Source organism: Aythya marila (assembly GCF_965140915.1).
Source record: "Aythya marila genome assembly, chromosome: 1".
Classification (NCBI taxonomy): domain Eukaryota; kingdom Metazoa; phylum Chordata; class Aves; order Anseriformes; family Anatidae; genus Aythya; species Aythya marila.
In genome coordinates this window covers 15,149,445-15,159,985 of record NC_139042.1, presented here as the reverse complement: position 1 = coordinate 15,159,985, position 10,541 = coordinate 15,149,445, and positions in this window count along the sequence as shown.

The window sequence follows — 10,541 nt, the reverse complement described above, 5'->3', positions numbered from 1 at the left end:
CTGTCCATTTCTAATTCTGAAACAGCTAGAGTTATACGAAGTGAGACAAATAAAAATGGTAAAATATTTTTCTATTCTGCTTCATGAGAAACTCTCACAAGTGGTTGCTTGGAAGCTGATTACTAACTGATGTAGTTCATAGGAGCAAGAAAAAGTAACAAATGATGTCAATAGACAAAGAAACAGAAATCTGTTTTCCTGCAATCTATGTCAGAGTATTCTCAGATGTGAGTGGTAACAAAATATGTATGAAAAAGGGAAAATTCAGGCAGAGCAGAGGGAATAAATCTTTAGCTATGGTAATGCTCAGAATTAGTTTTTGAAAAAGTATTTGGTACCCAGTGGCTTATATTTTTCCTACCAGCCTTGTACTGTGTTGAATCCCATTCTCAGTGCCCAAGGTGTTGACTTGGGTGCAGTGTCCGCAGCTCTGACGTGGCATGGCTGAAGGTCTGGGCTATGGGTCTGCCATCCACCACTCATGTACAGAGCCTGGAGAAGCAACTTGGAAAAGCAGGGTCATGGTCAGTAAGACGTGTATGTTGGTCAAGGGGTAGCATCCTGGCTATGGGGAGGACAGGGGAACGGTGTAAGGTTCTCTGGACTGATAGCTGCAACTAGGATTTCAAATCATATCGTGACTTGCCAGGCGAAGTGAGAGCCTTATATGCTCCCAGGTTGGACCAGATAACTTTAATGGAAAACTCAGACATACAGATGAGAGTAATTCTATGTAAAGAAAAATACCCTTTTACTCATAAGTAAAAGCTTATGTTGATAGTGCAGCAAAAACACGGAAGATCAGCGTTTTGCTGAGCACCAAATCCTCATGAAAACCTTAAAAGCACAGCACAAGATTTTTCAAAAGGTTCTTAACTCCACAGGATTTTTGAGCCTGAGGCATTCCTAAAAGCCCTGTTCATAATTATCAAAACATCATATACCATATTCTGAATTCTGAGGGAAAACGCTAGTGTCTATGGTTTCAGCGTAACCTGTTGTATTTTACCCTGTTGGACATATTCATTTAGTAACTAAATTTAAATTTTTTAGTAGGCTCCTTGTCTTTCTGAAAATATATATTCTTAAAATTTTGTTCCAGCACCCAGAACAAATGCAGTAAACCATAGGAACAATATATTATGAAAAAAACAGGGCACATGACCTAACAAACAACAGTGAATACAATCTCATATCAAAGGCCTATTTCACTGTGCAGTGCTACCTGTGCTAATAGAGTCTGGGCAAAGAGTTTCAGATACCACAGGCTTTGGAATCTTAATCAAATAGATAATTTTTCCAGAAAAATATAAAATAAAATTTTAGTGACATTTTGGATGAAAGGTTATGCTTCATATATTCAGTTTGCCCAGATTCTGGAAGCCAAGTTCTCCAACAATATATTCATGTGTCTTGAATGGAACCACGTCCCATTTACAAAACAAATTAATTCTCTTGACATATAATTTTATCATTAGCTGATTGAAGACACTTTATTTTATGATTGGGTAACATGTAGAAGAACTGGATCAGGTTAATCCTAGACATTTCACTTAATTATTAATTATTTTGGTACTAAGTTCTTAAACATTTGCATAGCCTTTCAGACATGAAGAAATACATTCAGATTTTGAAACAGAAAATTGCTTAGAACTGAGTAACACCTTTTTTATTGCAGCTATGTTAGTGGGACTCTTTAAAGTGTTAAAAATCTTTTTTTTTTATTATTTATTATTTTATTTAGGACTGGCTTCAATATACTTTCTTTCTCAGGAAAGCATTGAACTATCATTTTCCAATGGAAAAAAAAATATATATATATATCATCACCAGTTTCTTAACCAGCCCCATGAAAAATACCCAGGCCAATAACTTCTGCTGTTCACAATAACCATGGCCTAGTACACAGTGCCATTTAAGATTAAATTAATACAGTGAGACATTTGGTCAGCAGGTGTGAACCAGCACAATCTCCCTGAAGCCAACAGAGCTATGTTGATTCAGGCTTGCTGAGCATGTTCATGTAACTGATTTCTCAGTTTTTCCATGATCCTTTACTAGATCCAACCCTTCTGATGGTTAATGTGAATGATGCTTCCCTAGATAGGTTTTCAAGATGGTCGTATTGGAAGACAGCTAGCAACTTCTTTGATATGAGATCTACTATAAAATCCTACATGGACTGAACAACCCACATAATGGGTCAGGCCAAAGACCCACCTCACAGTCTTCTGTCTCCAGCAACAATCATCAGCAGATTCCTTAAGATGAGAGCAAAGATGGTCCTTCAACAGAGGGTCGCTTCTTTCTTGGACCTCCATGAAAACTACCCAAAGGCTCTTCCTATGCTTTGGAAATGTTAAATATGTTATGTTAAATTATATGTTAAATATAATGTTAAAATAATGTTTAAAGTATTTTTATTATAATGTTTAAAAATGATTATGTATAAAACACTAAGAATTAAAAAAAAAAAAAATGCAGACAGAAAGTGTACCTTCTGTTTGTCTTTGTTTCTTTTCTGTTAAAAGACTGGGGCCTGGCAGCAGTGGGAAAAGTTGTCTGCCAGTGCTGAAAGCTGGAACCACTGGAAAATGGAGGGGATCTTCTGCCTTGGAAATAACCAAAGATTTGTAGCTGCTGGGACCTTCTGGAGAACAAGGCAGACAAAGCAGACAGAGGACAGGGAACTTGCAACACCACCAGATATAGGGCAAGCTCTGCAATGAGCAGAGGAAAGCCCAGGCCTCAGAAGCATGCCTCTGGCTTTGAAGGAAAGCCAGTTCCCATGAGAGATCCAAATAAAACTATGCAGTTCAATCACAAAAATAATTAAGAATTTAATTCAGAGTAATTTTTGCAGAGAAATTAAGAATGACATCACCTACCTCTGAAGCAGTTCCATCTATAGTTGGGAATGAAATGTGATCTAAAATAGCTTTAAAATGAAAAGGTATTTAAAAAAAAAAAAAAGTAAGGTGCTTTAAAGTAAAATTGTGAAAACTAAGAAAGTATTAACTTAACAGAACTTGGCAACCTCTCCTAGTCTAATGAAACATAATAACCTCTGCTGTTACAATAATTGGTTTATCTTGTCAATGAAGGAGTGAAGGAGCACTGGAATAGCATTGTTTAACAGAATGTGAAATGTGTATGGTGGCAATTTCCTTGAATGTATGGATATCAAATTAAATAAATTAAAAATAAAATAAAATTAAAAAAAAGTAAAAAAAAAAAAAAAAAAAGATTGAGAGAGAGAGAGAGAGATCATTCAGATCATTCAGAGTGAGTTGGAGACGATAAGCCAGAAAATAGCAAATTTTATTCATCAAGAGACTTTGGAAGACCATGATTTTTTAGGAAATTCTACATTATTCTACTGCACAAGTATTGTCTGTATGGAAAGCCACAGAATTTTTCATCAAGTCAATGTTTTTACACTGTGGATTAAATTCCATTCTTCATGGCAGCAGGTACCATGCCAGTGGCTGACTGGGTATTCAGTAACTGCATCAGATTCAAGTAGTGAGGCACCCTCCAGCATTCCTCAAAAAGCAGGGCAGATTCACTATTTAGGATTCTTCAATGACTTTATATTTTCATTTCATTTTTAGCTTTCAATTTTTAAATCTGATTCAGTTTTACTGACAAATTTTCATTAATTTGGGAATTATCACTTTTCACTTGTTTATTTGAAGGGTACAACCATCTTGTACTTCAGTTTAGATGGGTTTCCAGTTTCACCATTTTGGACCTTTCCATTTCCATCCAATGTATCAGAATGCATTCAATGAGTAGCAGAATAAAATAAATTTAAACTTCTAGTTTAAGCTATTTAAAAATGAGCTTTACTGGGATTAATTACATTAGCATCACAGACACATGGCAGGGTAATTCTGCCTTGCCTGTGGCAATACAAATTTCACATCTCATCAGTTCGCTCCCAAAAGCAGCTTTGTGCTAGGAAGTGACCAGCTTGAAACCTTCAGGTCTGTTTCTTGTTACTTCAGGAGTCCATCAGGAAGATCAGCCAGGGTGCTTTTGTTCATATTAATTCCAATAATTACTTTGTTTCTGCTCCAAGCAATCCCTAGAAGCGGGTGTGATCCAGCCTATTGTTTTTATACAAGCTGAATCACAGCTGCCATGATAAAAGAAAGATCCTTCATTCTCTCCTAACACTTATTTTGGGTAGCTTTTCCCTCATTTTCACTTACCTTACTGGACAACCAATAATGGACAGCTTAGTGAAATGAATGAATGAACAAAGACATGAATCTCCCTTCGTACTGTTAACATGTCTTTGCACCGATTATTTGACAAAGCAGCAGCATCTGCAATACAGAAATTGGTTGTTTACCTCTTAGCCACCTTTCAGGATGATTAATTATACAGTGTTTGAGGGAGAGGCACAGAGGGTACTTGGGTTAAAAGATAACCTACCCTTGGGGATGGTGTGGCTGAACATAGCAAAAGCAGTAAAATTAATGCAGACTTCTCCTTGAGAAGTATGCCATTGTACTGAAGAGGGACATTAAATATTGTGGCCTGGGATTCCTGCTTTGGCAAAGAACAAGTAAGAAATTGACATCCTCAGCTGGTGGAAAATGTCACACCACCACTTTCTCCCTCCCAACCCCACCTCTACCCCCTTCTTCTTGTTATGCAGCTTAGTTATTTTTTTTTCCAGCATCTCCTACATTTTGCAATTCCCTGTACATGCTATAAAAATAATTTTCTTGGTTCCATCAAAGAAGCTTAAAGCTTTTTTTTTTTTTTTCTTTTTTTTCCAAAAGTTAGCAAACAGTTAATCTCAGTATCGACCTAAAATCCATGTTGGCCTTTCTTCATTTTAAAATCGTTGAGTAAGCAGTTTCATTGTTATACAGTTTCAATACATTTTGTAAAAATAGTAAGATGTCTTTATAGAGGACTGTTAAAGAAAGTGAATCTTTCATTCCTCTAGAACCACAACCCACATAAATGATGGGTAAGATGGCATGTTGAGTAGTGAGGTAACAGTATATGTGAGTTCCTTGAGTTCCTTCAGGACTCTTAGATGAGGAGTATCTGGCACTAACAACTTGTTTCTTACTAATCATTTTATCCGTTTCTTTTAGAATTTCTTCTAAATTGACAGGTCAATTTCACAGAATCACAGAACTGTCGAGGTAGGAAGGGACTTCTGGATCCATCTGGTCCAACCCCTGCTCAAGCAGGAACATCCAGAGCAGGCTGCCCAGGACCACGTCCAGGCGGCTTATAGAAATCCCCAAGGAGGAGACCCCACAGCCTCTCTGGGCAGCCTGTGCCAGGGCTCCGTCACCCGCCCAGCACAGCAGTGCTGCCTGGTGCTCAGAGGGAGCCTCCTGGGTGCCTGGCTGTGCCCATGGCCTCCTGTCCTGGCACTGGGCACCATTGAGCAGAGTCTGGCTCTGTCCTCTCTGCACCCTCCCTTCAGGGATTTACAGACAGGGATAAGATCCCCCTGAGCTTCCTCTTCTCCAGGCTGAGTAGCCCCAGCTATCTCACAGGAGAGATGCTCCAGTCCTTTCATCATCTTGGTGGCCCTCCACTGGACTTTTCCCAGTACGTCCATGTCTCTTGAACATTTGAGTTGTATGTAATCCCGTGTAAGAAAATAAAATAAAAAAATCAGCATGAGAGATTCCCTTAACCTTTCTGGAATGAATACTGATTTAAAGAATTTAGTTTTGTATTGCGGTATCCTCTCCAGTATTACTTTTACACCTCAGTACTCTAATAACCCAATACTCATTTTGGCAGACATCCTGCTTCTGAAGTGTTCAGAACATTTATTTTTTTATTACTTTTTATTATTATTATTATTTTTATGCCTTAAGTGAGTAGTTCATCTAAATTGCTTTTGGCCTGCCCTGTTATGGTTTTACATTTCATTCATCCATCTATTCTGTGAACTGCTTTGTTTTCCATTGACTTACCCCTGAACTTTTTGATAGCTTATGAAGCAGCAGTAAAACTGAAGGACTTGTAGGTCATTTCTATATGGAGCACAAGGTGGAAAGAATAGAGTGGCATTATGTTCTGTGATTTATATACTTTGCTTAGAATGATGAACATGTAACTAACCCAACACTCTTTTGTTAAGAGACAGAAGCACAGTATAATTTAGGCTGAAGTGCACCTTGGGAGATCCCCAATAGCAGGATCAGCTCTGAGATCAGACCAGGTTGTTCAGCTTTTTATCCAGTCAGGTTTCCAAAATCTTCAAGGGTGTTGACAGCACAGCTTCTCTAGACAACCTGTGCCACTGCCTGACTGTCCTCACGGGGAAAGTATTTTTCCCTATACAATTGTAACAACACTTATCCCCTGTCTTCCTGCCATGGACCAATGAGAAGACCTTGGCTTCATCATCTTAATAACCTCCTTGTAGACAATGACAAGCTGCTAAAAAATCCTTCATCACAAACCTCTCTCTCCTCAGGGCTGAACAAGGTGGGTTCCTTAAGCACCCTAGTGGCCTCCACTGAACTGCCTCAAGTTTTTCATTGTCTACCTTGTATTGGAGGACTCAGAACAGTCCAGTCTTTCTTGGGCTAAGCATTCCTGTGTTTCCCCTGCAAGCTGCTGGCTTCCACCACTCCATCTCAACAGTAAGCCATAATTTTTAGTGTCTGAATGCAGTTCCATTTCTCCTACTGCAGATTCTAAGTATCCCACGGCCTTAGCCAAAAATGGGATCTGTGAAATAGATCTGTGCCTAGGTCAGGGAAGCTAGGAGTGTGCCCTTATTAGTGTGTCCACATTCCCATTCCCTAGCAGTCAGCATCTGGCACTCTTGCATGCTGATTTCTACAGAAAAGAGCAAGGAATCTGGATGTTGGGTTGCCATATGGTGTAGGTGCAATCCATATGATGTGAAGGGGAGTCGGGACTGTAATTCACAATCCCTGTTTGCAGATGCTGAAAGTACAACTCCAAAAGGTCTAATGAATCAGTCAAAACAGGATGTTAGCTACTTATTAATATCCTTGTACTGCTTTGAGAGGCAGCCATGTCATTGTTTCCTGCTTTTATTTAAAAAATTTAATCATGGGTACCTAACTTTAATGTGTGACTGCCAGAAATGAAGTACCTTCCCTTGACAATCCTACTGATGTGTTTGTGTTTCCCTTTTATTATCAAAGGCACAAAAACAATTAACACATTTACTTAGGGTCTTACTTGTTCCTGCTGATCATACTTCATGGAATTCTGACAACAAAGGGAATTATTTGTGTGAGAAGATGTTTCTTTAGTGCAAATGTCTTTCTCAACAACAAATTATATCATTTAACCTCTCATGCCAAAAGGAAAAGTGTAATCTCTCTTCCTCAGGCAGAACCTGGGGAGGATGGTGCTTCAGGAAGCCATGTGAAGTAAACCCTAGAGAAAGTCCTTGAGGGAAAAGATTCTTCAACCTCTACAAAGAGGAGAAAGAAAAAAAAACAGAAGCAAAAAGCTGGAAAAGAAGAGATGGTCTCATAAAGGTGACACTGGAACATAATTTGCCAGCATCTGTTTTCATTTAAACTCCACTGAGAAAGTAACAGATCACACAAATCTTTATGATAGGTTTGACTTTGACTCCTTCGTATCCCTCTGTGTCTCATCCCATCTTTGTCTTTTCTGAAGACTATTTCCCAACATCAGTGTAACCATAGGTGACATTGTCCTTCAGAGGACATTTGCTAGATGTCCCAATGTGTCATCACTCATGTTCAAGGTGATGAACAAAAAGTGTTTCTGAATGGAGGAAAAACAGGTGTGCTTTTACAAGGGACATTTCATGTTTTCCCAAGGCCTGACACAGTTCCTTCCAATGGAGAGAGCTCACAGTGAAACAATTTCAAGTACAAATATCTACTCTTGAAATATCTACAAATATCTACACCTTGAAAATGCTGAAATTGGAGTAAATATAGGCTGGCTTTTGACTTCTTGTTTTCTGACATTTTCTTTGACATACAGTCTTCTCATAATTTGCAGAAATTATTTTTGTGGATGCTAAATATTAGTGAGATACACAAATTGTATACCTAATTAAAGTGCTGTCTTCACAGTATAAGTGAGGTATTTGTTATTTTGTTAGAAATGTACTTGACTCCAAGCATGCTTTTAAATTCTAGTTTACTAAGTTCTCTTAGTTTTGATATGAAATTTTGTAACGAAAATCACAAAGAAAAAAATCACTGTGAAAAAAAAATAAAAAAAGATTGAGTGGGCAGGGGGTAAACAGTAGATTATATTGGGATTTTCACTCATCCCATCCTTAGTACCCAAAAGATGGAAGCGTCACTTTTGTATGCAAACCTGCATACAAAAACTGGAAGGCTCAGTATTTTTGCACTCGTCTCACTAAAATGTGTTTCCTGTTCTCAAGTCACAGTGTTCCTGATACCAGTAGCTTACATGCCTCCTCCCTGTTTCCAGCTGTTGCATTGCAATTACAGAATCACAGAAGAGCTGAGGTTGGAAAGCACCTCATACTCAAAGCAGGGACATCCAGAGCAGGTTATCAAGGACCAGCTCTAAGTGGCTTTTGAAAGTCTCCAAGGAGGGAGACTCCAGAACCCCATAACCTCTGGACAATCTCTGCCAGTGGCTGTTCACCCTTAAGTGTAAAAAAAAAAAAAAAATAAATAAAATAAAAAGTATATATATAAAAAAAGTTTTTTATTATGTTAAATTAATTTTTATGCATTTCATTTTGTGTCCATTGCCACTTTTTCTTTCCCTGGGCACCAATGAGAAAAGCCTAGTTCCACCTGTCCCTCATCAGAAGCTGCTCAAGACTTCTTTTCTTCAGCCTGAACAGTCCCAGCTCCTGAAGCCTCTCCTCACATGTCTAGTTCCTTAGTGACCGTTATAGCCCTTCTCTGGACTCACTTCAGTGTGTATCCATGTCTCTTTCTTGTACTTTGCAGCCCAGTGCTGGAACCAGCACTCAAGGTGTGTCTCACCAGGGCTGAGTAGAGGGGAAGGATCACCTCCCATGACCTGCTGGCAATGCTCTGTCTCATGCAGATAAGGAGGCTGTTGGTCTTCCATGCTGCAGGGGCAAATGTCTCCTCACTGTTCCTTCTTCCCATGTGGATGCTGAAGACCTGCAGAAATAGCCACAAACAGGCCAAAGTGGACAGTCAGCGCCTTATCCACTCCCACAACCAAGGTGTCTTTCAGTACTGAGAAATTCACTTAGTGAAACACTTTTTTATTTCTACAGAGAACTACATCACAACTAACTATAAGCATTTTTTAAGACACAGCTGCTTATTCAGCAGTGCTGATAAGAAAATTTCCTTTGGAACAGGCTGTTGATGCAATGTTACGTATCCTATAAATTGTCTTTACCTTCCAAACCCCAACTTTTTTTGACTCTGTCTCTTACGAGGGTCTATGCCACAGTACCATCTAGTGGTAGGCGTTGATATGACCTTACCCATAACAAAAAAAAAAAAGCCCTTAACTATTGACATTTCTTGGCAATCTCAGTAGAGAGATAATAGGAAACATCTTCTGCCTGGAAATAGTACCATGTGGGATAGTGTGAAAAGAACTCACCTTGTCAGTGAGTGAGATGAGTTAGAGAGCCATGACGATCAAATTACCTATGCAGTAGACTTCATAAGCACAATTACTAATTACTTTTCCTCAAGATGACCTGTTAAGATTCTTCTTTGCTGATGTGAAAAAGATACCCAAAATTAAGTCAATCTAACAGTAGATAAAGATATGAGGAACAACTCTGAGATTTCTTGTCACAGGACAACCTGGGGGGCTTGCTTTCTCCAGAGATGAAAAGCCAGTAATACTTCTGACATACTCATATTTAGAAACAGCTCTGTTAGAGAACTCATATACCGGATACTCATCTTAGGCATCTGGATATTGCTGTTTAGGTAACGTCCTTTACAGGATCATCAACTTAGAATGAATGACAGTATGTTTACACTGTGCTCAAATTATATGTGCTTTCAGTTAACTTACGTATTGAATGAGAACATGGATGGTTTTGATAACCAAAAGTATAATAGCAATGTAATGTAACACCACTTGAGTACACATTTTTTGTATTGACTATACTCTTAAAATAGCATCTTCATACCTAGAGTGCCATTCTAGGATCAGACTGCAAAGCTTTCATGAAATTCTGCAGCAATTCCTTACATGTTATTGTGCTGAGGAGAGGAGAGGAGAGGAGAGGAGAGGAGAGGAGAGGAGAGGAGAGCAGAGGAGAGGAGAGGAGAGGAGAGGAGAGGAGAGGAGAGGAGAGGAGAGGAGAGGAGAGGAGAGGAGAGGAGAGGAGAGGAGAGGAGAGGAGAGGAGAGGAGAGGAGAGAAGAGGAGAGGAGAGGAGAGGAGAGGAGAGGAGAGGAGAGGAGAGGAGAGGAGAGGAGAGGAGAGGAGAGGAGAGGAGAGGAGAGGAGAGGAGAGGAGAGGAGAGGCGAGGAGAGGAGAGGCGAGGAGAGGCGAGGAGAGGCGAGGAGAGGAGAGGCGAGGAGAGGCGAGGAGAGG